This window comes from Pelodiscus sinensis, chromosome 2 (assembly GCF_052426305.1).
Source record: "Pelodiscus sinensis isolate ZL-2025 chromosome 2, ASM5242630v1, whole genome shotgun sequence".
NCBI classification, from domain to species: domain Eukaryota; kingdom Metazoa; phylum Chordata; order Testudines; family Trionychidae; genus Pelodiscus; species Pelodiscus sinensis.
Window position 1 is genome coordinate 6,811,109 of NC_143053.1, and position 27,325 is coordinate 6,838,433.

The 27,325-nt window shown below is 43.8% G+C and overlaps 1 protein-coding gene across 1 annotated transcript in view; it reads left to right on the forward strand.

The window, feature by feature from the left end:
* Positions 1 to 27,325, forward strand: part of TSNARE1 (t-SNARE domain containing 1) — a 500,475-nt gene that overhangs the window by 71,624 nt on the left and 401,526 nt on the right. The window contains 1 exon segment of the mRNA XM_089776145.1: positions 10,026 to 10,092. The gene's annotated coding sequence lies outside the window, so the exon portion shown is untranslated.

A 27,325-nucleotide genomic window follows, 5' to 3' on the forward strand; every position in this document is an offset into this window, starting at 1 on the left:
CTATTAAAAAAAAAAAAACCCCACACCAACCAGTCAAGTGTAAATACCTTTTGAAACATGTATAATTTGCATACAATAAAGACATTTTGGGAAACAATAAACACAGGAAATCCTAGGCATAAAATAATGTGTATATACTTATTTTATACCTCTGGGAGCACCTGGCACTTCATGACTGTTGCTATATTGCAGGGGTGGGAAATCTTTTTTGGGCCGGGGGCCGCTGACCCACAGAAAAATCACTCGGGGACAGCACACAAGTGAGAAACAAAAAACAAACAAACCCTCACTGACGTGGCCTCCGACCAAGAAGGAGAAGGACACTCCCCATGCTCCCCTCACACACCTGAGCCTAGGGGGGACCAGGCTAGTAGATTTTTTGTGCTCCGCAGGTCTGGAGAATCTTTATCTCAAAGGGGAGGTATTACAGGGCCATCCTCCCTGTTCAGAGCAACGATCCTCCTTACATTCTACTGTCTGAATCTCTCAAGCATCCGGTGGGAAACTGACAGAATCAGAAATGTATCATTCAGCAGCCTGAGCATTCAATTAGAGCCTTTTCATCATGTCCAACAAATGAAATACGGTTGACAATGTAAAAAGGTCCCGGCTTTCTGTCCTGCTTAATTACATTGAATTACAATTGCATTCTGCAGGGAGCGCTTAAGAGGGGTCATTGGAGCTTTGGATGGAATTGAAATTTGTAAACGACAAAAGAGGCGGGAGAAACAGCAGACACGTAGCAATTAAGGCACTAACAGAAATACAGCACGCTTTTGTATTATTCGGAGCCCAGTGCTCCAAGCATTAAATTCCTGACTATACATGTGCACGCTGCACTTGGTTGTGAGTGTTAGGAGGGTAGTCTGAGTCGAGAAAGCCTCCCTTGGAGCAGGAAATCCACCAGTGGGTGTCCCATGGCACTATTAGCCCATCCTATAGCAAAAGCTTCTGGGAGAAGGTGGAAGTCAACAGGTTGTATCTGCTCTTTTCTTGCTTCTGATTTCTATGATGGTCAGAGATGTCTCTTGCTCTCTCAGTAAAACCTGTGGCACAGGACACTACCACTCATGTATCTATCTATTTTCATGTCTTCAATAAGTAGCTCCCTCCCACCTCTTCTCTCTGTCATCCACAGTTGTTGCACTTTCTGTGGCTTGGAGGTATGTAGAAGAGATATAGTTGATTCTGGACAGATTCTCAGAGTCTGCAGAATGCTGCAGGCTGACAGTCAGTCTGAAAAAGAGAGGTCATGTATCAAATTATGCCAGGGAAACCCTACAGGAAACTGAAAGTCGCCATTAGCAACACACAGCTGAGTGAAGTTACCGACTTCTGTTTTATTGTCAGTATATTGTCAGATGAGGATAGTATAGACAAGGAGCTGACAAGTAATATCAACAAAGCCAATTTATCGTTTGGCAGACTATCAGCCAAAGTTGGCAAGCAACATGACATTAAGCGTTGAGCCAGTCTGAAAGTCTATAAAGCCATTGTGCTGTCCAAAATGTATGGGTATGAGAACTGGACCTGATTCACGCATCACATTAGATGGAGTGGAAAAAATCTGCAGACGGTCTAGTTTCTTAAGAATATAAGAATCTAAGAATGGCCAGACTGGATGGGACCAAGGGTCCATCTATCCCAGGATCCTGTCTTCTGACAGTGGCCAATGCCACATGCCCTGGAGAGAATGAACAGAACAGGGAAGTTAAAAAAACGAAACAAAAAACAACAAAACCCAAATATTAAAAAAACAACGAATGGTCCTATAGTACCTGAGGCTATGTTGATATTAGGGAGTTATTTTGAAATAAGTTATTTAGAAATAATAACTCCCGAAATAACTATTTCGAAATAAGCTTATTCATCTTCACAAGCAGGAGTTCTTATTTTGAAATAACAAGCCCTTTATTTCAAAATAACGGGCTTGGTAGTATGGATGCTCTCTTTGTTATTTCAAAATAACATGTTGACATGCCTTTAGGGTACATCTACGCAGTGGGGCTTAACTTGAAATAAGCTATGCAAATTGAGCTACATCAATTGCATAGCTTATTTAGAAATTGGGAGCGTCTACACAGCACTTATATCGAAATAGAGCCCTCTTCCTCCGAGTTCCCTTACTCCTCGTACAATGAGAGTTACAGGAGTCGGAGTAAGAAGTCCTCCAGCTTGACAGTATTTCGACATTATTTCAAAATAACTGCCTGCTGTGTAGACATGGACTATGTATTTTGAAGTAACACTCGTTATTGTCTGTGGCTGGTAGACAGGAAGCTGACACACTCAGCAGGCCCAGAGAAGCCTTCCTCACCGTCAGGGTTCATTGCCCTGGGAAGCCTCAGACCTGGGTCCAAGTCCCTACTTTGCCATAGACTTCCTGAGAGAGCTGGGGCATAACTCTTAGCCTCTCTGTCCCCAGTTCCTTAACTGTCACAGGAGGATGTGACAGGCTGCTGGCTAGGAAACCATCAGGACTGGGTTGACTGGAGCTGGCTGAATAAGCCCACACCTGAGGGATAGATGGAGAATCAGCTGCTGGCCTCATTAGCCACAGGGCTATATAAAGCTGGCAGGAAGGAAGTAGAGGAAGAGGAGGAGCCAAGGAGCGGAAGGCTGTGCTCCCTAGCTAGCTGGAAACTAGCAGTCCCTGACGCTCTGCACATAGAAGGTGGAGTTTCCAGCTGGTTTGTGGGCACAAAAGGGGCCAGAGGGCAAGGGTCCTGTCCGTGTTTCCTGTTACAGAGGATAATAGCACTGCCCTGCCTCACCGGGGTGTTGTGAGGAGTAATATGTTAAAGACTGCAAGGAGCTCAGATTAGGGAGACCAAATACCTACCTAAGGTGGGTAGTGGAAATTAAAATAGAATTTTACAATTCCCCTTGTTTTAGTAATAGAAGGTGTTGTCATCAGCACAGGTAAAAGTCACTCTGTTTCACAACTGGCTTCTCATGGCAGTGGGTGTGTTTGTGTCTCAGAGGCTATTTATGTCTGAGGAAGGCTTCTGCATGGCTGCCAAGCATGGCTAGCGCAGTGAGCCAGGAGAATTCCAGTAGAACCCACCCAGTAATCTATTCCAGATGGCAGCCGCGTCGGGCCTGCTCTGGCTAATCCAGAACGAAGCTGTGTCCCTTCTGTGTAATCTCTTTATTAGTATTGCGTTTCTGTGTATACTTCTTGTGGGTCAAGCACATAACTCAGCAGGAGACTTGGTCAGAAAACCGTTATTATCATTGTCAAGTCCTCCAGAATTCCTGTGCCGGTTACCCCAGTCTGGCCTGATCTCTGAAATCCATCAGCTACTTTTGTTTTTCTGAACGTGCCCTGGCAATTCCTCTGCCAACAGAGACTGATATCCTGTCTTCTCCAGCGGTTGGAGGCTTTAAGGTAAAGCCAAGATCCACCTACCTTTCTGCTAACTGGGTGCATACACCTTGGGTTCTGGAGGTGGATTTTTTCTTTCTGGCCCTCTGAGCCACAAAGACCCTGGAACATGACTCAGGATTGACAGTCTCTATTGTTTTCATCCCCTTACGTGTAACTATAGATTGGCGTAGATTCTCAGTTGGTGTAAATTCTTCCCGGCTCTGTTGTCTTCAGCAGAGGTAGTTTGATGTAATACATCAGAGGAGTCAGGCCTCCACTTATGTGCCGTAAATTGATCTTCTGTCATTTGATTTAGCGAGCCTAGTTAAGACCCACTAAATCGAATGCAGAGGGCGGCTCTGGTCAGCACCTCAGTTGTGAGGAGTAAGAGAAGCCAACGGGAGCATTTTCTCCCTTCGGCTTTCCATTGTGAAGACGGCGCCAAGCTCAGCTTAAGGTAAAACCGACTCCGGCTGTGTATTTTACATATTTTACACTAGATCCAACCTTCTGGGTCTAGTGTAGACCTGGCCTCAGTCTGCTGTTCTTAAAGTGTTTTGTCCTTTTTGTGACTCTTAATAAGGTGCCTCCGTAGCATCCTGCCTAGCAAGTTCGCTGTGCCTGATTTTTCAGAGCTGATGAGCATTCATAATGAGCTGGGATTGTGGAGGTTTTTGAAAATCAGACCTGTTCCCTTTTAAAAAGTACATTTACTTCTAGCCTATTAGGGTCCTTGGCTGAACTCTCCATTTCACGAGGAGTAACGGTAGTTCGAACTAGGAAGCCTAGTTCGAACTACCTAGTTCGTGCCCTGTGTAGCCGCACTGCACGGGGTTTGAACCAGCGGGGTTTTAAAAATGGCGGCTCCCCGCTTATGCAAATGAAGCCCGGGAAATTCAAATCCCGGGCTTCATTTGCAAGTGCGGTATGTCTACATTACCCTCCTAGTTCGAACTAGGAGGGTAGTGTAGACATACCCTCACTCTGCTTCGGAATTGCCAACATCCTGTATTTCATTCATTAAACTTCACTTGTGATTTCAGTCCTCAGCCGCCCAACTCCCATTCCTGTCTGACCCTCTTATTAGACTGAGCTCCTAAGGCTTCTTTCGTATAACATACTAGCTCTTATCCACTCACATCACTTTAGTATGAAGGCATCTTCCAGTTGTGCATTAAGCAATGTGACTTACATCTGTTACATGTGGTACATTCTCTCTCTCATCTTCTCACGAAGGGGAGAGTTGTCTGTGCGGTTAGTTGGGTTTTCATTTTAAATGTGTCTGCTCTCACGCGTGTTAGAGAAGGCAGGTTGGTGAAGCAGAAGGCGGGGAAGTTTGTGATGAGCCTTATTTTCCATTGGAATTTATTCCATAGGCTTGAAGTGCTCCCTGAGAAGATTGTGTCTCTTGCACAGAGGAGCTTTGTTCTTCTCTTAGAATGCTCTGTTGTGTGAGGAGCAAAGCTTTCAAGTGCTGTCTTCGTCCCCGACTTCAGGCCTTCTCTGACTGGCTGGGCCCCGTCCATTGATCATAGAATCCTAGGGCTGGAAGAGACCTCAGGAGATCATTGAGTCCAGCCCTCTACCCAAAGCGGGGCCAACCCTAACCCAATTATCCCAGCCAGGGCTTTGTCAAGCCAGGACTTAAACACCTCTAGGGACGGAGATTCCACCCCCTCCCTAGGGAACCCAGCCCAGTGCTTCATCACCTTCCTAGTGAAATAGTTTTCCCTAATATCCAATCTAAACCTCTCCCACTGTAACTTGGGACCATTGCTCCTTGTTCTGCCATCTATTACTACTGAGAACAGCCTTTCTCCATCCTCTTTAGAACTTCACTTCAGGAAGTTGAAGGCTGCAATCAAATCCCCCCTCACTCTTCTCTTCTGTGGACTAAATAAGCCCAAATCCCTCAGCTTCTCCTCGTAGGTCATGTGCTCCAGCCCCCTCATCGTTTTGGTTGCCCTTTGCTGGACCCTCTCCAGTGCGTCCACATCCTTTCTGTAGTGGTGGGCCCAGAACTGGACACAGTAATCTAGATGTGGCCTCACTAATGCCGAATAAAGGGGAATAATAACTTCTCTAGATCTGCTGGCAATGCTCCTCCTAATGCACCTAATATGCCATTAGCCTTCTTGGCTACAAGGGCACACTGTTAACTTACATCCCGCTTCTCATCCGCTGTAATCCCCCTCTGCTTTTCTGCCAAACTGCTACTTAGCCAGTTGGTCCCCAGCCTGTATCAATGCTTGGGATTCTTCCATCCCAAGTACAGGACTCTGCACTTTTCCTTGTTGAACCTCATCAGATTTCTTTTGGCCCAGTCCTTTAATTTGTCTAGGTCATACTGGACCCTATCCCTGCCCTCCAATGTATCTACCTCTCCCCCTAGCTAGATCCATTTGGAAGACAAAGGACCAGGATTTTGACTCACTCTTCTATGAGAAGCCAGTTTAGCAACCACAGGAAGGTATGATGTCCTCATGGCATCCAGTGTTATTGGCTGGAAATGCTACGGTGTTCTGTACTAGTTGGAGTTCCCTGAGGGCTGATAACCCCATGGCTAGGTTTGTAGCACTGCTGTGATCCAGATGGCAGGTGACAAAAATACATGTAAGTGAGGCCAGGTCATCCTTTGACGGGAGGAGGTGAAATTTTGTTAGCCTCAGAGGAGTAGTACAGGAGAATCCCGAAGTTATCAACTGAATTGAGCGTTGTGGGTGTGTGCCTTCAACTGAAGGAGACTGCATGGTGCCTGCAAACTTCCTTGTGCTCACCAGTATTTCTTCTGGCCTTGAGCATGGTCAGCCTCAATACGCTGTCTTCACCATCCATGATCTTGAACCTCTGAGCCATGTTGAGTTTAGGGGGTTATATGTAGTGAAAAGTAAGCTGTGTGCCCCCTGCACATTGCTGGCCCTTGAGTTCATGTTGTCTGATCAGTCTCCCAAGGGTTGCACGTAGATGTGGAGTCGGTCTGGAGAAAGGACTGTGATGCAGGTGCCATTTCCTGTCTCCACTTCTTGTGTGCATCCCTCCGGGAAGGATGAAAACCAGGCCAGCACACTCCAGTGTACCCCTGTTACCTTTAAAATGAAACAGCAGTGGCTGGTGGACAGCAATGTTGACTGCACTACATAGATCCAGGAAGATGAGACTAGATGTTTGCCCTTCATCCATCAATAGCAGAAGAGCATCCGTCAGTACCGCTGAACATTATTCCTGTCTCATGTCCTGGACTGAATCCAGATGGTGCCAGGACAAGGATGCTAGCATCAATTAGCATCCTCTTTGAGCATGCTTAGGAATATGTTTGTTACTGGGCAGTGGTTTGCTACAGTGGATGTATCAGGATGAGTTTTTTACATGCCTGCTATACAGTTGCCTGTTTGAAAAAGAAAGGGAAGTTTCCTTCTCTGAATGAGGATTTGGCTGTTTCAGTCATGGATGGTACCAATTGCTCATGACTTGCTAGCTCAGAAGATCATGTGTTGGATACATAAGTCTTGGGTCAAGACTCCATTTTGCTGTCCAATACCCCTTTAGTAGTGAATGTACTGAACACGGGCAGGTAGCGATGGGTATGGGTGTATGATGGGGCCAGATGTGGGCTGGTAGAGACGTTTTTCCAAATGTCTGAGATCTTTTCTGTGAATGAGGATGATACATTTTTGCATCTGTTAATGCGGGATTCTGCTGTGGGCCATAGACACTCAGGATTAATGAAGTGGTGTATTTCTTAGCCTCATGGGGTGGGAAGGTTGCTAGGAAGACTTTCTTGGTGTGTCATTCAGCCTCTGTGTAAGCTTGGAGAAATTCATTTTTTCAGCCTCTCGGTTTCAGTCTTTGTATTCTGCTGTAGAAGCACAAATTTCTGGCCCTGTCTCTTTATGTGGTTCAGGCTGCCGGAAAACCACAGAGATCTGTGTGGGCAATGGGGAAGGAAGGGGTAGTCTGAGGGCTGAGGCAATTGTACAATGATGATGATTTATTAGGTCTATCAGTGGAAATCCTTGTAGTTTAGATTTCTGAGTGATGTCTTGCAACAAATGGGGTTGGAAGGCGAATCCCTCCATTACACTGATATTCAGTCTCAATCTGCTCTCTTGGGGGCTAGACAAAAATCAAGGCCTCCACAGTCTATGTAGTGGTCAGATTTCACCACCTTAACTTACTGTCCTGGGATGGAACAGTCAAACGTCAGATCCAGGATTAGCTGTCAGGAATCCCTTTTTGTGGCTTCCCACGCTTAATCTGCTCTCCTAAGAGACATTAGTGTAAACCTAGTACTTGGGGTTAGGGTTGGATGGGAAGTGAGATTCCTGTCTTGTGAGAATTTTTTAGATTTAAAAAAAATCAGGATAAAAAGGACAAAATTTCAGAAAGTTTCAAAGGTAGGACAATTTAGAAGAGTTTGTTTCAATTTTGACTTTCCCTCTTTAACATTTTTTAGTCTAAATTTACTACTGTTTTCCAACAAAAAGTCATTGTAACGTCAACTTTAGGCTGCTCCCTCCACTTGTTCTTGGGTTACCTGGTTTCCCCTCCTGCTTTTTGTTTTGTTTTGTCTATTTAGACTGAGATCTTAGGGTACGTCTAAATTACATGGCTCCATTGACGGAGCCATGTAGATTTGTTTTTTTGGCAAAGGCAAATGAAGCCGCGATTTAAATGATCGCGGCTTCATTTAAATTTACATGGCTGCCGCGCTGAGCCAACAAACAGCTGATCAGCTGTTTGTCCGCTCAGCGCGCTAGTCTGGACGCTCCCCTGCTGACATCAAAGCCCTTTGTCGGCAGCCCCGGTAAACCTCATCCCACAAGGAATAACAGGGCTGCTGACAAAGGGCTTTGATGTCAGCAGGGGAGTGTCCAGAATAGCGCGCTGAGCGGACAAACAGCCGATCAGCTGTTTGTCGGCTCAGCGCGGCAGCCATGTAAATTTAAATGAAGCCGTGATCTTATTGAGGCACTGATTGTCTCTTACCCTGTGTTTGCAAAGTACCTAGCAAAATTTGCCCTGGCCTCAACTGGAGCATCTAAGCAGTGCTGTAATAAAATTATTATTAATAATGGGCGTTTTAGCTGAATAACATCTGGTAGGGGAACTTATAGTTCAGGTTTTTACAGATTTTTTAAATATGCATGTATGTGAGTTTATATTATTGTAAGCTAGCATGGTATTTATTACTGAAAAATGGAAAATTTATTACTATTTATTACTATAAAAAAGAGTTGTGCTTGGGGAGAGTGTTCATAGTATGAACCAGAATCCCCAAATATGTAGAAAAACACTAGCTATTGATGCTTTGGTTTTGAATAAATAAAGGACATTGCTATTCATTATTAACCAAATATAGGGATTCAGTAGATATTTGCTAAAGATTTTTCATTTGCGTTTCTGGTAATAAATTGATGGAAAAGACATTTATTTTTATTTTGCAATCAAATCTATTAAAAATAGTTCTTCACCACTATTTCAAGATATGTTGATATATTAAGGATCCTCTGTTTACGGATACAGAAGGCCATTTACTGTAGCCAGTGTAGCTGCTAAGAAGTGTTGGCAGCATGAGGCTGCAGTATACTATTGCATCTCTCAGAAGCTGGTCGGTACCTGGCTGATGTGGACCACAGCAGACTCTGGTGGGAGACCACCTGTGTGGTTGACCGGATAGTGCCTTGCCTTCTCCATCAGCACCCCATGAAGGCCTCAGTGGTTTTGTGCGGCTGGAGGTTCCATCATTTGGATGAAAACTGAAGTTCGTGTAAGGTGTTGTGCAGAGGATCACACCAAAAAATATTAGAAAATAGCCAGTACTTACAGTGGGTAACATCTTGGGCATGTTCCAATGGGACTATTCACATGCTTTAACCTACGCTTGTTCTATAGTGCTGCACCAAAGCCAGCATGCTCAGTGTCTGGCAGGAGTGAGGCCCTAAAGCAGGGGTGGGGAACCTCAGGCCCGGGGGGGTGGATGTGACCCCCGGCTTGCCTGGATCCAGCCCGCGAGGCTCAGGGCTCCCCCCAGCATTGGGGAGCCTATGCCTACAGCAGAACTGGAGCACACAAAATCTACTAGCCTGGACCCCATAGGTTCTGGTGTGTGAGGGGAATGTGAGGTGTGTCTTTCTCCTTCTCAGTTAGGGGCCACGTCAGTGAGGGGTTGTCTTTTTTTTTTCTTCTTGGTTGTGTGTGCCCCCCGACTGATTTTTCTGTGGCTTAGTGGCCCCCGACCCAAAAAAGGTTTCGCACCCCTGCCCTAAAGAAACCAGAACATTTCTTAAAAGTTTTCAGTGAAAGTTGAGAAATCTCTTTAGTTTTGTCCCACACTCCTCAGCACATAAATACACCCGGAAATCTGGAGGATTTTTAAGTCCATTCCCTCCTTTGTTTTGTTTTCCCATCTTTAAAATGGGAGTAATCCTCAGTTACCTCGGAGAAGTTCTGATTAACATGTGCAAAGTGTGGCAGACCTGGTAAGTGTTGTTTTGTACTCATTCATGATCTGCAGCCCAAAGCCCATGAGCTGTTACTAGAAACCAGAAGTCAAAGGCATGGAGCAGCTGTGAAAGTATTTGTCTCTGAAAGCAGAGAAGGTAGCGTATTCCTCTCCACCCCAACACCACTCAGCAATCTATATCTTTTGTTTCAGATTGTCCAGGGCTCTTGTATGACAGGAAGAACAGAATAACTCTATAGGACCTCGTTTCCAAGATAAGGTAAGGGGGAAAGATCTTGTCTGTGACTGGAGAGGTTGAGGTGAGTTGTGGGGTCATTGGAAATCTTGGACACAGGTTGCACAGTCATGAACAATCTTGCACATTTGGTTAGACGAGATGGGTTGTTTCTGGTTCTTCATCACGTGTGTTTAGAGGCCCAGCACTCTCTTGTTGGTTCAGAGTTTGCAAAATGAGGTTGAGGTCCATCAAGATAGTAGGCTCTGAAACGAAGTCTCTCCAGGCAGATGTTCTGTTCCCTGCAAAGCTCTCGAGACCTCCTGGTAATGTTATTTTAAAGGTGTCTACACTAAGTGGCATTTCAAAGCATGTTGGCGAACTTGATGAAGAAACACCAGTTAACCCAGTCTGTCCAGACTCTCAGCCATACTTCTCTCCCTCCCACTCCTGCATCCTTGCATCCCTGCCACAGCCCAGCCCACCCAGGGGGTAGCTAGTTAGCAGAAGTTGGTCAAATGCTGCACCTCTGCCAGCAGATCCTTGTGGGGGCTCTGCCTGTGGGACACACATCTCATGGATCCTGTCTTAGTCTGCCCCTGAGTGGAGAAGAGCCTTGTTCAGAGTGCATCATAGTCTTGTCCCAGAGGATGTATTCTACAGGATGTGTTTCCACATGCATTTCTGAATGTTTTTATATAGTATGCTGGGCAGTAGATGGCTGATTGCTCCCACTCCAGAGCAGGCTGCATTTCATTGGTAATGAATGTCCATAGGTGAATACTTTGAAATGTGGTTGTCTTGAGGCTGAATAGCTAAAGTCAGCTAAGTGAAAATGGTCAGTATCCCTGAATGTCAAGTGATGGGCTGGGTCACAGAGATCTCCTTAAAATGGTGGGCTGATCAAACCACCCACTGAGCCTACCTACCTGCCCTCTAGGATGCCCTACCACTCTGTCTTGCTGAGCCAGAAGCTCTGGTCTCCCCCAGCAAAGGCGCAGAGTTGGGGTAACAGCCCCCCCAGCAGAATAACATAAACACTGATAATAGCTTAGCTCTGGGAGGACTCAGTTACAGGAACTTGATAGTGCCCAGGAGCACCACCCCAATGGGATTAAACCCCCAAATCCCTCTTATTCTGTATTAAAGTTTTACACAGAGAAAGCTTGTACGTTCATTCCCTTTATCCGTGAAAGAGAGAGAGATGCACTGCTGTTGTCTGTCCCCCTCTGCCTCTGGTAACAATTATTTACACTAGGTCTGATGATATACAAAAGTGAGTTTATTAAATATAAAAATAAAAAGTGGGACTTGAGTACATAGTTGCAAGTGATGACAGACAGATAAAAGTAAGTTACTAAGCTAAAATATACAAAATACACCAAGTAGGCCTAATACACGAAGAGAAATTGTTACAAACCATAATTTCTCACCTTAGTCCTTATTTTAGGTAATGTTCTTCAGGCCAGAGCTGATCTGTTCCTAACCTGGGTCTAAGAGCTTCTCCCCTTGTTAGAGTTCTTTTCTTTTCAAGTCCTTTCATGTGTCCTCTTGAGGTGGGGAGCAGTCTTTGAAGCTGGCTGAAGACCATTGGTTGCTTTCTATCCCTTAAATAGAATTTCCACAGGGTGGGATGTTTTTATCCCATCCCCTCACTTCTATGGAAAAATACCAAATTCAGGATGGATTCTAGCATCAGGTGTCATGATCACATGTCTTCATAGGACCAACCACAGTTTAAGTTTACAGGAAAAACAAGACTCTTCACAGATCCTTTTCTTGAGCACCGGACCATTAAGTTCCTTAAGCAACACTAATGGCTTTCACTAGAAGACCTAGATTAATAAACAGGTTTACACTTTATATTTCTAGCTTTGCATACTAGAATGATACAGGCACACATGGAATATACACATTCAAGGAGTTACAAGCTCTTGAATCGTATTTTACTTTCCTCATTTTGCATAAAGCATATTCATATTCAAAAACACATTTCCATAAAAGTATGGGGGCACAGTATCACAGCCAGATCCCTCAGATATAGACGTGGGTGAACTTACCCTGCATGGAAAATTTTGCCGTTGGGCTGAAGTGTGCTGTGAAATAGAAACTTGCGTGTCAAGCACACTAAGAGATGCCACCATTTATGGTCTGTGGCACAGCAGATCTGTCGTTGCCCTTGCCCAGGGAATACCACCCATGCTGTGTGTATCTGAACAGGCTCAGTATGTTCCAATCACTGTCCTGGAAATGGAAGGGTGCCTCTCTGGGGACTTGCCATCTGCTTCAGCAGCATATTTCACAACTGAATAACGCCATTCTGGGCCAAGTGAGCAAAAGCAAAGATCCATTCAGTGTGTATATAACTTTTCCTGTAATCGCTGGATTGTTCTCCCTTGCTTCCAGAATTCCTACGCTTCAAGCTGTAGGGGGGGCAACTACTTATTTACATAGAACAGTCATTCACAAACTTAGGGTTATGATCCAGCACTGGGGTGCAGGATATGGGGCACTGGGTCAACAGCCAGAGCTCTGCTTGTGGGGCGGTGTTCCCCAGCAGCCATGTGACTCTGTCGGGGGGGGGGGGGAGTAGTTTCCTGGCAGTCTCTGGGGAGCTCTGTGGGGATTGGGGGAACTTTAAAAAGATATACTTATTGGCTGTGTCTAAACTGCATCCCTTTTCCGTAAAAGGGATGCAAATTAGACACAGCGCAATTGCAAATGAAGCGGGGATTTAAACCCCCCCCGCTTCATTTGCATAAACATGGCTGCCACTTTTTTCCTGCTCAGAGCTTTGCCAGAAAAAAGCGCCAGTCTAGATGGGGATCTTTCGGAAAATAAAGTCTTTTCCGAAAGATCTCTTATTCCTCTTAAAATAAGGAATAAGGGATCTTTCGTAAAAGGCTTTAGTTTCCGAAAGATCCACGTCTAGACTGGTGCTTTTTTCCCGCAAAGCTCCGAGCCGGAAAAAAGCGGCAGCCATGTTTATGCAAATGAAGCGGGGGGATTTAAATCCCCGCTTCATTTGCAATTGCGCTGTGTCTAATTTGCATCCCTTTTACAGAAAAGGGATGCAGTCTAAACACAGCCATCGGGTCATGGCCATAAACAATTTTTCCTAATTGGGACACAGGAAAAAAAAGTTTGAAACCCACTGACACAGAGGCCTTGTTCATTAAGTTTCTTGGGGTTAACAACTGTGTGTTTCAGTGTTAGATCCCATTACACCAGAATTGACAGGAAGGTTTTGAATGGCTGTTTGGCAACCTGAACTCAGGCTTAACTTTAAGGTTACTAGAAACCAGAAGTCAAAGGCATGGAGCAGCTGTGAAAGCATTTGTCTCTGAAAGCAGAGAAGGTAGCGTATTCCTCTCCACCCCAGCAATCTATGTCTTTTCTTCCAGATTGTTTGCTCACTGTGAGCTGCGAGTTGGTGATCCTTTACCAGTCATACTGCTTTGTGGCTCTTGGTTCGACTCCTGTGTCTTCCCTTGTTCCTTAGCAAGTGTCTGTGGATTTGGGTTATTTTGGGGCTTTTTTAGGACTCTGATTCGGTTTGTAAGTGCGACTCTATTTTCCACAATGTCCCTACAGGGATATGAGGACTGTAGCTAGAGTCCTGCTTTGATAGTGAGCAAGTAGCACCATTATATGAGAACGCTAATGGGCGGGAAGACTTCGGCTCACTGGTCTCTCTAGGTGGGTGGTGCAGGGTAAGGGAAGCTTGCAATGTTGTTACCCCTCCTTTGTGGATAGAGAATTTCACTCTCCAGGGCTGTCCTCCTAAGCGCCAAGCTTTACTACAAAAGAAACGTGAAGATGTCGTGTCCTAAGGCCTCAGTTCTCAGCCTGCTCCTGCAAGAGAGAGACTCAATTTACAAATCACTTTCCCTTTTGTTGTGTAACTAGCCTCTCCTGACACACAGAGTTCCCTGTGTGGGCTCTCCGATGGCCATGGTAATTCTCCAGGTCTGACTTGTTTTGATATAAAATTTCCTTTGCAGGCTGAGGAATGAAAACTCGGTCATGCTGGAACACGGCCTTGAGGAGCTGTAACTGCCCCTTTTGCGCTCGCTGAGGACAAGTGCATCGTGTGTAATGTGGACTTTTAACCGTCACAGGAATTTACCACTGGCACAGTTTATGTAGGAATGTTCTGGAGGCCCCATCACGTGGAGTCTTTAAATCCGTATTCTGTAGCTTGAGCAGACCTTATGGGCTCAGTGCAGGAATCTCTGGTGAAATTCCCTGGCCTGCACTATTCAGGAAGTCGGACTAGGCAACCCTAGTCTGTGAATTGCGCCAACTGGAACTGGGCCGGGGTTGACCTACAGGCGGCTGATGCGATGTTAAATGTGACAACCCGTCTGCATGGGCTGCGGTTGTGTGTAGTATTCTGTGCCCGGAGAGGGCTTGTTTACACATCCTGTTCTGCGCCCGTTTCCATGGCATCTGAACACATTCTGATCCTGGCTGCTCATGCTGTGCCTCTCCGCTCTGTGCGTTGCGGCAGAAGCCATGTGCGAGATTCAGCCGTGCGCTCAGTGGGCGAGGGACATGAAACGTACCTACAGCACAGGTACTTGTGAGACGGGTGGGAGGGTAGTTGCTGAAAGTCTTCTTATCCATGGCATCGCGTCTGCCAAGGGCCCTCCAGCAGGCAGCTGCCAGGTCTGAGCATGGCCTTGTAGTTCAAGACTGCATCTTGGCAACCTCTGCCTTCTGCAAACACCCTTCCATGCAAAACTAAAGACTCAAAATACAGGTCAGTGTCTCTTGGGGCAGGATTCTCAATATATCTCAATCTGAGCTGGTGGTCTCTCTTGGAATCTTGCCCAATTCAGCTAGGTTTAGCTCACCATATTGGTGACCTTACCCAACCTGGGACTGGCATGGAGTTGTCTCTGATAAAGCCAGAGGAGTGTCAGATGCTTTGCAGTGAGTTTTGTAGCACTGCTGCATTGTGTGATTGTAGTGCTGACAAACCTTAGTTACAATCTCCGGTCAGCGGAATCAAACCTGGGACCTCTGGAGCTTAGGACATGAGTTTCTACTCCAGGCTTACTCAATTTTGGAAGCCCCGGGGACCTCAATGATACTCATAGCACATGCTGAGGGCCGCAGCATAAGTGTGGTTACATATGCATGCAGATATATGCAAATAGCTTCTTTCACACTGATGGGCATGAATACAAAAATTAAGGCAAGACTACACAACACGCTGGCCCTATTTAAGTTAGTTCTGTTGATATTACTAAAATGCAGTATTTACCCAATTTCCACCCATATGACACCACTTTTAATGAGCAATGACAGTCCAGGAATTTAATTACTAAAATGCATATCAACAGAAGGCCATTCTATTGACTGCTTTTTTGTTTTGGCTTCACAGCAGTCCAGGAATTTAACTACTGAAATGTATATCAACCCAAACTGCAATGTGAACCCAAACTGAACTGCGGGCTGCAAACAAACGGGCCATGGTCTGCATGCAGCCCGTGTGTTGAGTAGCCCTGTTCTACTCTATCAGCTAAAAGCCAGCTGGCCATTAGCTAAGGTTGTAGAGCAGTTCCGTTATTCTCTCTGTAAGTGGTCTCAGTGTCACTAGATGGGATTGTATACCACACCCATGAGTTGTGTGGGTTACATGATGCTTATTCTGCTGATAACGTAAGAACATAAGAATGGCCGTACTGGGTCAGACCAAAGGTCCATCCAGCCCAGTATCCTGTCTGCTGACAGTGGCCAATGCCATGTGCCCCAAATGGAGTGAATCGAACAGGTAATGATCAAGCGATCTCTCTCCTGCCATCCATCTCCACCCTCTGACAAATAGAGGCTAGGGATACTATTCCTTACCCATACTGGCTAATAGCCATTTATGGACCTAACCTCCATGAATTTACCTAGTTCTCTTTTAAACCCTGTTATAGTCCTAGTCTTCAAAACCTCCTCAGGCAAGGAGTTCCACAGTTTGACTATGCACTGTGTGAAGAAGAACTTCCTTCTATTTGTTTAAAACCTGCTACCCATTAGTTTCATTTGGTGGCCCCTAGTTCTTATATTATGGGAACAAGTAAATAACTTTTCCTTATTCACTTTTTCCACATCACTCATGATTTTATAGACCTCTATCATATCCCCCCTTAGTCTCCTCTTTTCCAGGCTGGAAAGTCCTAGTCTCTTTAATCTCTCCTCATATAGGACCCATTCCAAACCCCTCATCATTTTAGTTGCCCTTCTCTGAACCTTTTCTAGTGCCAGTATATCTTTTTTGAGGTGAGGAGACCACATCTGTACACAGTATTCAAGATGTGGGCATACCATGGATTTATATAAGGGCAATAAGACATTCTCCGTCTTACGCTCTATCTGTTTAGACTTCGGGGTGGTTTTCTTCTTAGCTTTGATTCATTACCAATGGATTGTTCTTGTCTAGGCTGTATAATGGCTGTTCTTACCTCTTTCAGACTGCAGCACAATGGCTCAGAGTTGGTGTTTACCACAGCATGCTCAAAATATTACCATCTCCCAGAGCGTGTTCAAGTAAATGTAGAAATATTAGCGGCAACAGCTGTGCTCTGTAGCCGACCTCGTTGCAATGTGTTTCATGCTGGGGCTTGTCATGGGAGGATTTTTCTTCTAGTAATCTGCCTTTTTATCAGGATCCTCTGATCTGGGTGTGTGTTTATGAATTAAGCCACTAATACTCACTGGTAGTGAGGTAGATATCAGAATCTTGCTTTTATAGATACGGCAGCTAAGGAATGGAAAGTTATTTTTTTCCTCCAATCACAGCAGCTTCTGTGGTAGAACCCAGACTTCCTGATTTATAGCTTTAACCACCAGATCATTCCTCTGTCATCCCAGGAGCTGGTCAGTGTATTCCCACTCTTTGTGGGATTGGTTCCCTAGACTGGATTTCAAAAGCACTATGGGATTTCTGGGTGCAGGTAGTTGCCAGTTTTGCATTCTTTACAATATTGTTTGGGATATTTTCAATTGGCTAAATAGCATGTTGCTGGTTTCCCTCTGCTGTGTCTAGTTCTGGTAGTGTGTTTTTCTGTGTTTTAAACATGCATAATTGCAGTTAAGCAAAATAATCACTATCTCCTCCTTTCCCCAGGAATAATTGTGGGATGATTCCTAACAAAAATGTCTGAAGAGTGAACCGTGGATGTAGTGATGGACTTGAATTTCCAGATTGGTTGGATCTCTTTTCAGTATTCTGATTCTCTCTGGTCTTTAAGGAGATCCTGCCCATGAACTGTCTAAATTGTATCTCTTTTACAAATATTTTCTTTCTTCCCTCTTTGAAATAACCATCTGGAAGCTGGAAAATGCCACTTCGTTCCTCACCAGCTTGGATGTCTCGCTTTCTCATTTGGCTACCGTTATTTTAGTCTTCCCGCTGTTTCTGGCAGAGCTCGAAATTAATGTGGCTTAAAAACTTCCTTGTTTGAGTATAAGCTTTGATGCCTCAGCTCTGGAAAGTAGCGTAACTGCTGCTGAAGAAGCAGAAAGAGGGTGCATGAGAACATAGATGTACCTGCCTAAGTGAATGAGATGATCTCTTCAGCATTGGAGGTAAAATGAAAGCCCCTAACTACTCCGAATGCGCCAGAATGCATCTCTGCTGCTGCTGGAAGTATCTGGTACTTTCACTATGTTCTCTTCTGAGTTAGGACATGGCAGGTAGCAGTTATTGAAGGGTAGGAGGCTTGAGTGACTTACCTCCAGCATGGGCAGGTGAATTCAGTGCTGATGCAAGGAGTCACTTTGCCAGCCGTGACTACCCCTCTACCTGCAGGGCACGTATGACATGGGCGGGGCTGGTTTAAACACAGTTCTCCACCAATGTTCCGTCCAATCTTCTCCATCCATGTGCAGATGTTTTCAATGCGCAGAATCATATTTTATATGTACCAAGGCGTGTGAATGCGCACCACCAGTAGACAAAAAAACCCTAAATGTGCAGCTCTGCTAATCAGTTGGGCAGCATCTGAATCTCTCCTGAGAGACGGCACAAGTGCACAGCTTACAGGGAGTGAGGCAGCTCAACAGAGAACATGAGGAGCGTGTAGGGAGGCAACATAACCTAGTATCAGAGGGGTAGCCGTGTTCGTTCGAATCTGCATAAACAATGGGAAGTCTTGTGGCACCTTATTGACTGTGGCTAAGTCTAGACTGGCATGATTTTCCGCAAATGCTTTTAACGGAAAAGTTTTTCCGTTAAAAGCATTTGCGGAAAAGAGCGTCTAGATTGGCACGGACGCTTTTCCGCAAAAGCACTTTTTGCGGAAAAGCGTCTGTGCCAATCTAGACGCGGTTTTGCGCAAGAAAGCCCCGATCGCCATTTTCGCCATCGGGGCTTTTTTGCAGAAAACAATACTGCGTTGTCTACACTGGCCCTTACATGAGATCGTCATTGTTCTTGCGGAAATTCAAGCAGCCAGTGTAGACAGCTGGCAAGTTTATCCACAAAAGCAACCGCTTTTGCAGAAAAACTTGCCAGTCTAGACGCAGCCTGACAGATTTATTGTAGCATAAGCTTTCGTGGGCAAAGACCCACCTGGTCAGATGCAATGTAACCTAGAGCACTGCACTGGGACTTCGGAGACCTTGGCTCTGTTCCCAGGTCTGCCACTGACCAAGAGATAACAAATCACCTCCTTTATGAAGCGCTTTGAGGGCTACTACTGAGAAGAGCTGCATCAATGGGTTTTAAGCTTTTTTTTTTTCATCTGTGGATCCCTAAAAATAATTCAAATGAAGGTGCAGCCCCGAGGGGTCCATAGACCAGAGGCTGGAAACCTTTGTGCTGTATTTTAATTACTGTTTCTCTATCTTTGGGTACCTGACTGTGACTTGATTATTGTGACTGTACAGCCAAAGCCCTGATCTCTTATGCTCATCAGGGCTGGGCAAGAGCCAGTCAGTGGGCCAGATCCGACCCGCCTCGCTCTTTTATTCAGCCCATGTGGCAGTTCCCGACCCCACCCCCTAACTGCCTGGGAGCCGGGGAGGCGTGAGCCCTTTCAACTGCTTCTATTTAAATGGCTTGCGCCTTCCCGGTGGCTGCTAAGGCGTGAGCCCTTTAAATAGAAGCAGTTACAAGGACTCGCAGCTCCTGCCCTGCCATGTTACCTGAGAGCCACAGGGAGGCTTTTGCTTGTTTCTATTTAAAGGCCCCTCCCCTTCCACCTGAGGCCCCGCCCCTTCCACGGCAGCCTGCTACCACTTTGAACATTTTTCAAGTGGCCCCCCTTTAAAAATGGTTGCCCACCTCTGCTGTAGAGAGTCCATGGAACGTCTTGCCCGAGTAAGATTCATCTCAGTATTCTGGCAGAACTACTAGTCGTACAATAACATTCTGCCAACATAAATTCCTTCTGTAGGTAAGACTGAGCCCCATGTTCGCTTCTCCTTGTCCTGAGCTGTCACTCTGCACCAGGAGGTGGCTACATTTCAGAGGCTAGTTAAGTGCTTCCTCTAAACATAGGGCCCTGATTCTGCAGCCTTCACTTGCACAGATGTTCATAAGGCAGGTTTGGGCCCTTATTTTCTAACGTACGCAGGGCTAAATGAGACTATGAGATGATAGTAGCAATGAATTCTTTCATGGGTTCCCTTCATCTTCCCCTTATTCATGCTGCCAGGCTTAATACATAACTTTTCTTCGAGTCCAAAGCCAAAAGGGACCACTATGGTCATCTGTTCTGACCTGCTGTGTAAAACAGGACAGAGCCCCTGCCTCAAAATCATCCCTAGAGCAGATCTTTTAGGGAAAAAAAAATCTAATCTTGATTTTAGAATTGCCCAGGATGGAGGGTACACCATAGCTTTCAGTAAAGCGTCCCAATGGTTAACTGTTTTGTAACATTTTTAAGTTAGGAAGTTGCTATCTATAATATTCAGAAATTTCAAGGATGTTTAGCACTGGCATCATGAGGCCCCCAGCATATGTCACTGAATTGAAGTCTCCAATGATCATACAACTTTTTCCCGACATATTATAAATAGATGGGGAAAGAGTTGGTTATCCTGTTCACTGGTGTTAATCAGAGGCACTGAGAAGGAAAAGTGCAGTCTACTCTACAGCTATAGCTCAGAGCCCGTTGGCTTTTAGCTCATGAAGTAGAGGCTCATGGCTTTATCCCCCAAGATCCCAGGTTCAAGCCCACGTACTGATGCCCCGGGTCTGTTGGGAGGCTCTCTGGATTACACTGGCATAAGAACATAAGAACGGCCGTACTGGGTCAGACCAAAGGTCCTTCTAGCCCAGTATCCTGTCTACTGACAGTGGCTAGCACCAGGTGCCCCAGAGAGGGTGGACCAAAGACAATGATCGAGCGATTTGTCTTCTGCCATCTCTCTCCAGCCTCTGAAAAACAGAGGCCAAGAACACCATTTTATCCCCTGGCTAATAGCCTTTTATGGACCTAACCTCCATGAAATTATCTCGCTTCCCTTTAAACTCTATGGGTATGTCTACACTACCCTCCTAGTTCGAACTAGGAGGGTAATGTAGGCATACCGCACTTGCAAATGAAGCCCGGGATTTGAATTTCCCGGGCTTCATTTGCATAAGCGGGGCGCCGCCATTTTTAAAACCCCGCTGGTTCGAACCCCATGCAGCGCGGCTACACGGGGCACGAACTAGGTAGTTCGAACTAGGCTTCCTAGTTCGAACTACCGTTACTCCTCATTCCACGAGGAGTAACGGTAGTTCGAACTAGGAAGCCTAGTTCGAACTACCTAGTTCGTGCCCCGTGTAGCCGCGCTGCACGGGGTTCGAACCAGCGGGGTTTTAAAAATGGCGGCGCCCCGCTTCTGCAAATGAAGCCCGGGAAATTCAAATCCCGGGCTTCATTTGCAAGTGCGGTAGTTCGAACTAGCGGGGTAGTGTAGACATACCCTATTATAGTCCTAGCCTTCACAGCCTCCTCTGGAAAGGAGTTCCACAGGTTGACTACACGCTGTGTGAAGAAGAACTTTCTTTTATTCGTTTTAAACCTGCTACCCATTAATTTCATTTGGTGAGTGTCATGATGTGTCAGTCTCTAGCAAACACCAATTGGTATCCCATCTTCTGCTTTGTCTACTATGACATTGATCTAGAAGCATTTACGATGATTTTCTTTTATGTTACTAGTGACTTGGAAACGAGTAATGGCATATTTGACATAGAGTGCCATTTCCCCCACCCCTTTTGCCCACTCAGTCCTTCCTAAATTGGTTATAGCCATTGATTATAACATTCTATTCATGCGAATCATCCGTCGACATTTCAGTAATACCAACTAAATTGAATCTAATGATTCATTCCAATTCCTCTTGTTTATTACTCAGGCTCCTAACATGGATGCATAGGCAATTAAAGAATTACTTCCCTTCATGAGTTCTTGTTTGTCTATATAATTTTGTTCTCGAAGTCTTGATTTTTGAGTGTAAATAAGAATAAGTAGCTGGAATCATCTTACCTTAAGCCACGCTTGGTGGCGTCCACACAGCAGGATGCTGATGGGAGCAAACGCTCCTGTTGGCTTCCCTTACTCCTTTGCAATTGTGAGGAGTACAGGCACTGGCTAAAGCTGCCCTCAGCATTTGATTTATGGGTCTAAATCGAACCTGCTACATCGAATGCCAGAACATCAGTCTCCATTGCGGCGAGTGTAGATGTGCCCTTAGAAATGCTTCTTGTGTGTTTGTATTATAATTTAGTGGCCAGCTAGATTGAACACGAATGGGGAGGTGGGTTTTGTCCATTGTGATTCAATGCTCTGTTGTTGTTGCAGGACAAACCCAAAGTCCTTTGGGCCTCTCCAGTTTTTTATAGTGATTAGTTTTTATTCCGATATCTGGATTTTGCTGGGTTATGTTTTGCCTGTTAATTATAAACTGGTTGTTGTTTTACAAAAGTGTTTTTGAGTTATTTTGTATTTTGTGTTTCGGTTTTTGGATGGCTACCTTTGCACTTTAAGGTCGTTAATTTGCCGGTTTTAGCCATTGAGATAAAGAAGTTATCGTTTCTTGGTGGTTTTTCTTTGCTTTTTCTGTGTAAACAAGCTTGCTTACGCTTCTTTGTGCTGGTACTTTTATAATTTTGCATTTTATATATAAATATTTTAGACATAGAATAGGTCAAGGTTTTTAAGAATAAAACCTCTTACATTACAGGATAGAGCTAAACAATTTAAATCTTACTAAGAACAGAATGAAAACGTTTCATTTTACGAATACTAAGAACCCCCCACATTTTTCTTAGTAATTTAAAATACATTATACTAGCAAAATGAACACAAGTATTACCACTTACATCAATTCAATTAATTAGGCCTTTTGGCCTATATTGTTCCTCTTTTGACCCATTAATAATCACATCAGATGGATCATATTTTGTATAATTGTTTTAAAGCAATGCATTGTGAAGCAATTTGGGCTTCTGGTGTTAATTTAAGGTATTAGTTTAGCAATACATATAGCACATTATAACAAACATTATTTTAATTAGTATGAACATTTTTAGAGTATATATTATAATATTGAAGATCAATGATTATAAGGGGGACAACCTTTAAAATATTTGTTTGTTTGCTCTTTTTGTGTTAGAAGTATTTAGCCTTTTAAACTTTTAATTTACTTTTATTTAAAGTATATTTTGGGGACTCTTTTTTTTTTAGGCTAGTTATTTACTTTTGACTGCTAAGCCAACTTAATAATCTGTAATAGTTTATATTGAAATAGTGTTAGGGCAGCTATACACTTACTGGGATTTTACTGTATATTAATACATTGACTATAATTTATTCTTTTATTTTTATCTTTAAATGCTGGTTTACATTGGTTTGAAATATATGCTTTAATTAAATTAATTACAGCTGGTTTAAATTTTCTATTTTATACTTTTGGATTATTTTATTAAAATACCACATAATTTTTACTTAATTTTTTTTGTTATACCTTTTATGCCCCCTTAGTGTTTTTATTTGTCGCTTTGTTTTTGAATGTGTTTGGTTTTTGCTAAGTATTTGATTATGCAAGGGAGTGTTTTAGCCTAAAATGAAAAATTTTGGGGCGCTTTCCACTTCTGGATGTTAGTTATCAAACACAAAATGGTTTACAGGTAGAAAAAGAAGTAAAATTTAAATTAAAATATTTCCTAATTTTCAGTTTTGAAGTTTTTATTAATGTTTTAAAATGTTCTTTCATATGTTGGATTTGTAATTGATTATAATTGTTTGTAATTTATATATGGATTTTTAAAATATGCCTTTTATTAGCTTTTCTGTACCTTTTTGCTAATTATATATTTAATACTGCATTTTTTACACAAACATTACTATTAGCCTATATGCCTTAAAACTTGGTAGATAGTGTTAAGTTTAGAAAGCTGTGCTGATCCATAGTTCAGAGACATTTGTGTAACTTTTTTTTTCAGGTTAAAGACAGCTGATTGAACAATATTTTTGTTTTTTAACTTGTTATTGCTGCAGATGCAGACAAAATTAAAGGTAGCTTTTTACGCCATTTTTATTAGTGTGGTTTACTACTTTTTGCAGTGTTTTTCAATAAAGCAGTTTATTTATTTATTTTTATCAGACCTGAGAATTGGGGTTGCTATGGGCTATGAAACTTTTGCTTAACTCTAGGCCCGATTACAGGTTGGCGGGCAAATGGGGCAATTCAAAGGGGCCTGGAGCTCTGGCTATGGCTGCTGCTTGACAAAGCAGTTACACTTCTTTTCTCCTCCTTCTCCACCCCTGTTGATAAGTCTGGCAACAAGACAAACAATGCAAAACATAATGTTTGTTGCTACCATAGATTCATGAAATTTATGATAAAGGATATTTTGTGGTAATTGGAACAGATTGTAATGGTATCTCGAGGTCTTAAAAACATCTGACTCTGTGAAAACGTGTCTCTTCCCAAGCCTTCCCCTGCTGTGCCATGGTTTACTATTCCAATGTAGATTTGCTTTGCTGCGGTGTTTGTGCCTGGTAAGTACAGAAACCATTCCCTCACGTCTCCACCCACCCTGCTTTCTCAGGTCTGGATACTTGGGATTCATAAGCGACGAGGAGTCCTGTGGCACCTTATAGACTAACTGAAGTGTAGGAGCATAAGCTTTCGTGGGCAAAGACCCACTTCGTCAGATGCATTGGAAAGCTTATGCTCCTACACTTCAGAGTCTATAAGGTGCCACAGGACTCCTGGTCGCTTTTGCAGATTCAGACTAACACGGCTACCCCTCTGATACTTGGGATTCATAGAATCCTAGAATTGGAGTGGACCTGGAGAGGTCATCGAGTCCAGTCCCCTGCCCTCACAGCAGGACCAGGCACTGCCTAGATCATAGAATCATAGAATCATAGAATAATAGGACTGGAAGGGACCTCGAGAGGTCATCGAGTCCAGCCCCCTGCCCTCAAGGCAGGATCAAGCTCCGTCTACACCATCCCTGACAGATGTCTATCTAACCTGTTCTTAAATATCTCCAGAGAGGGAGATTCCACCACCTCCCTTGGCAATTTATTCCAATATTTGACCACCCTGACAGTTAGGAATTTTTTCCTAATGTCCAATCTAAACCTCCCCTGCTGCACTTTAAGCCCATTACTCCTTGTCCTGTCCTCAGAAACCAAGAGGAACAAATTTTCGCCTTCCTCCCTGTGACACCCTTTTAGATATTTGAAAACCGCTATCATGTCCCCCCTTAATCTTCTTTTTTCCAAACTAAACAAGCCCAGTTCATGAAGCCTGGCTTCATAGGTCATGTTCTCTAAACCTTTAATCATTCTTGTCGCTCTTCTCTGTACCCTTTCCAATTTCTCCACGTCTTTCTTGAAATGTGGTGCCCAGAACTGGACACAGTACTCCAGCTGAGGCCTAACTAGTGCAGAGTAGAGATATCATCCCTGATAGATATCTATCCAACCTGCTCTTAATTATCTCCAGTGATGGAGATTCCACAACCTCCCTAGGTAATTTATTCTAACGTCTAAACACCCTGACAGATAGGAAGTTTTTCCTAATGTCCAATCTAAACCTCGTTTGCTGCAATTTAAGCCCATTGATTCTTGTCCCATTGAGGGGCAGGAATTAGTTCTGTGCAGGCTGCTTTTTAATTTTTGGGCTGCTGGAATTGGACTAAATATTCTGGGTTTGCAAGTAATTAAAATGATCAGTTTTTTCCCATAACCTGGTGTGGGACCCTCTCTTCTAGGGCCAGTTGATGTAACTCTGATTTCCCCCCAGGAATAATGATGTAAAATTCTCTCTTCTGTGGTACGCAGGAGGAGGTCAGATTAGATCTTAATGCTGCCTTGAAATCTATTAATCTTCTTGTGAGTTGCACATGACCCTGTCATGTGGCAGGCAAGATGGTTTTCGCAGTGCTGTCTGGAGCAGACAGCCCTCAGCAGAGATGAGCATATTTTGATCTATCTGCATGCCTGGGCTTATTTTTTGCTCCTGTATAATCTTTGGTTATCATCTCTTTTGGCGGCTTCCCTTAGACAAGGGCAGCTCTTGGAACAAGCTTCCGAGGGCAGCCAGCATTACATCAAACCCTGGTGAGCTGGTGTTAGCTGGTACATGAAACCCTTGTGAGGATTTCTGTGAGAGAGACAGCAGATCCCTGAGCCTCTTTCATTAATACAGCGTGGAAAGGAGAGGCTTTGGGTTGCTTTTACTTTTAAAGATGTGAAAGTCTGAACTGATTAGTAATTGAATGGGTAGTAGCCCTTGAATCTGATTGCCTGCAAAGCTGGGAACCTTACAGGACCAAAATGAGTATATCCCATCTCCCTTTGAGCTTACAGTCCTAAAGGAGAGAAATTGGGGTGATGCAGTGTTCTAGTCAGGGTGTGGATTGCACAGGTGCATATCTTAGTGCGTTTCTAGCATAGAAGGTAATGGTGGTTGCAGACCACAGCAGAAGAGGCAATGGACCATAAAACATATCTGAGGCTCCTGCACAAATGCTGAACAGAAACCACAGGAAATTTCTCATGAGCATCCAGCAAGGCAGAAAAGTTGTGGTGTAATATGAGAGATTCTAAGCATGTCACAAGGAAAGTAAATCCAACCTTTTCTTTGGTAATTGGTGATTTAAAAAAAAATCAAAATTTTAATGGAATTTTAGAAGTTTTGATAGTATTTTCTAATGTCCCCTTCTGCCGTTCAACTGACTCTGTTCTATAGTGAGAAAATAGCTTTAAAAATCAGGTGACTTAAATATAATGAAAAGGCTGTGTTTTTAAATGGTAGCAGTGAGTGAAAGATACAAACACCATTTGCATCTAGAGGTAAATCAGCGAGTTATGGTTATTTCTCAGGCTACGTCTAGACTGCAGTCTTCTTTTGGAAGAAACTTTTTCAGAAGAGATCTTCTGGAAAAACTTCTTTCGAAAGATAGAGTCCATACAGCAAAAGCGCAACGAAAAAGCAATCTGCTTTTTCAAAAGATAGCGTTCACATGTATTGGACGCTATCTTGCATGTAAGTTATGATTACTGTAGACGGAGTGGCCACCAGGGCACCTGTGCTTTTTCCTGGAGGCCTCTTCTTTCGGAAAAACACTCTATTCCATGTCCATATACGCATTTTTCTGAAAAAGCTTTTTTTCAGAAAAAGGCTTCTTCCTTGTAGAATGAGGTTTATCGCTGACAGAAAAAACTTTCTGTCGCAAGAATGCAATAGCAGTGTGGATGTAAGTATAGTTTTTCCAGAAAACCAGCAATCTTTCTGAAAAAAATTCTGCAGTGTTGACATACTCTTAAAGAGGTGTTGCAAATTAGTCTTCGTGATAGCTGGTATTTGTACTTGGTCATAACTGCCCGAAATCCTGCTTTGGAATTAAAACTATCTAGGATGAAGGCGAGTTCTTTAGGAAGCTTGGGCAAAATATACCAACTGTTTGAATTAGGAAGAAATTTTCTTTGCCCACTTGTCAAATGTGTACAAACTGTTCGATAGTCCTCTTCTGACCCTCACCCCAAATAGGTTGCGCTTTATAATGATTTTTTTCTGTTGTGGTTGCAAACAGATGTCCGGGGCTTTGTACAAACACAGAATAAAAGACAGTTCTGGCACTTCAGACATCACATGTGACCCGTTCTCAGAGAGGAGGAGTTGCTTGGTAAGTTGTAACCTGAGGCAGGATGAAGGTGGAAACATAAACATGAAAATAATTTCAGAAGCCTTTTAGGCTTTTAGTTAAGTTTTGCAAATGGCATTAAATAATCGTTTTCTTTCCACCATGTAAAGTGAACCC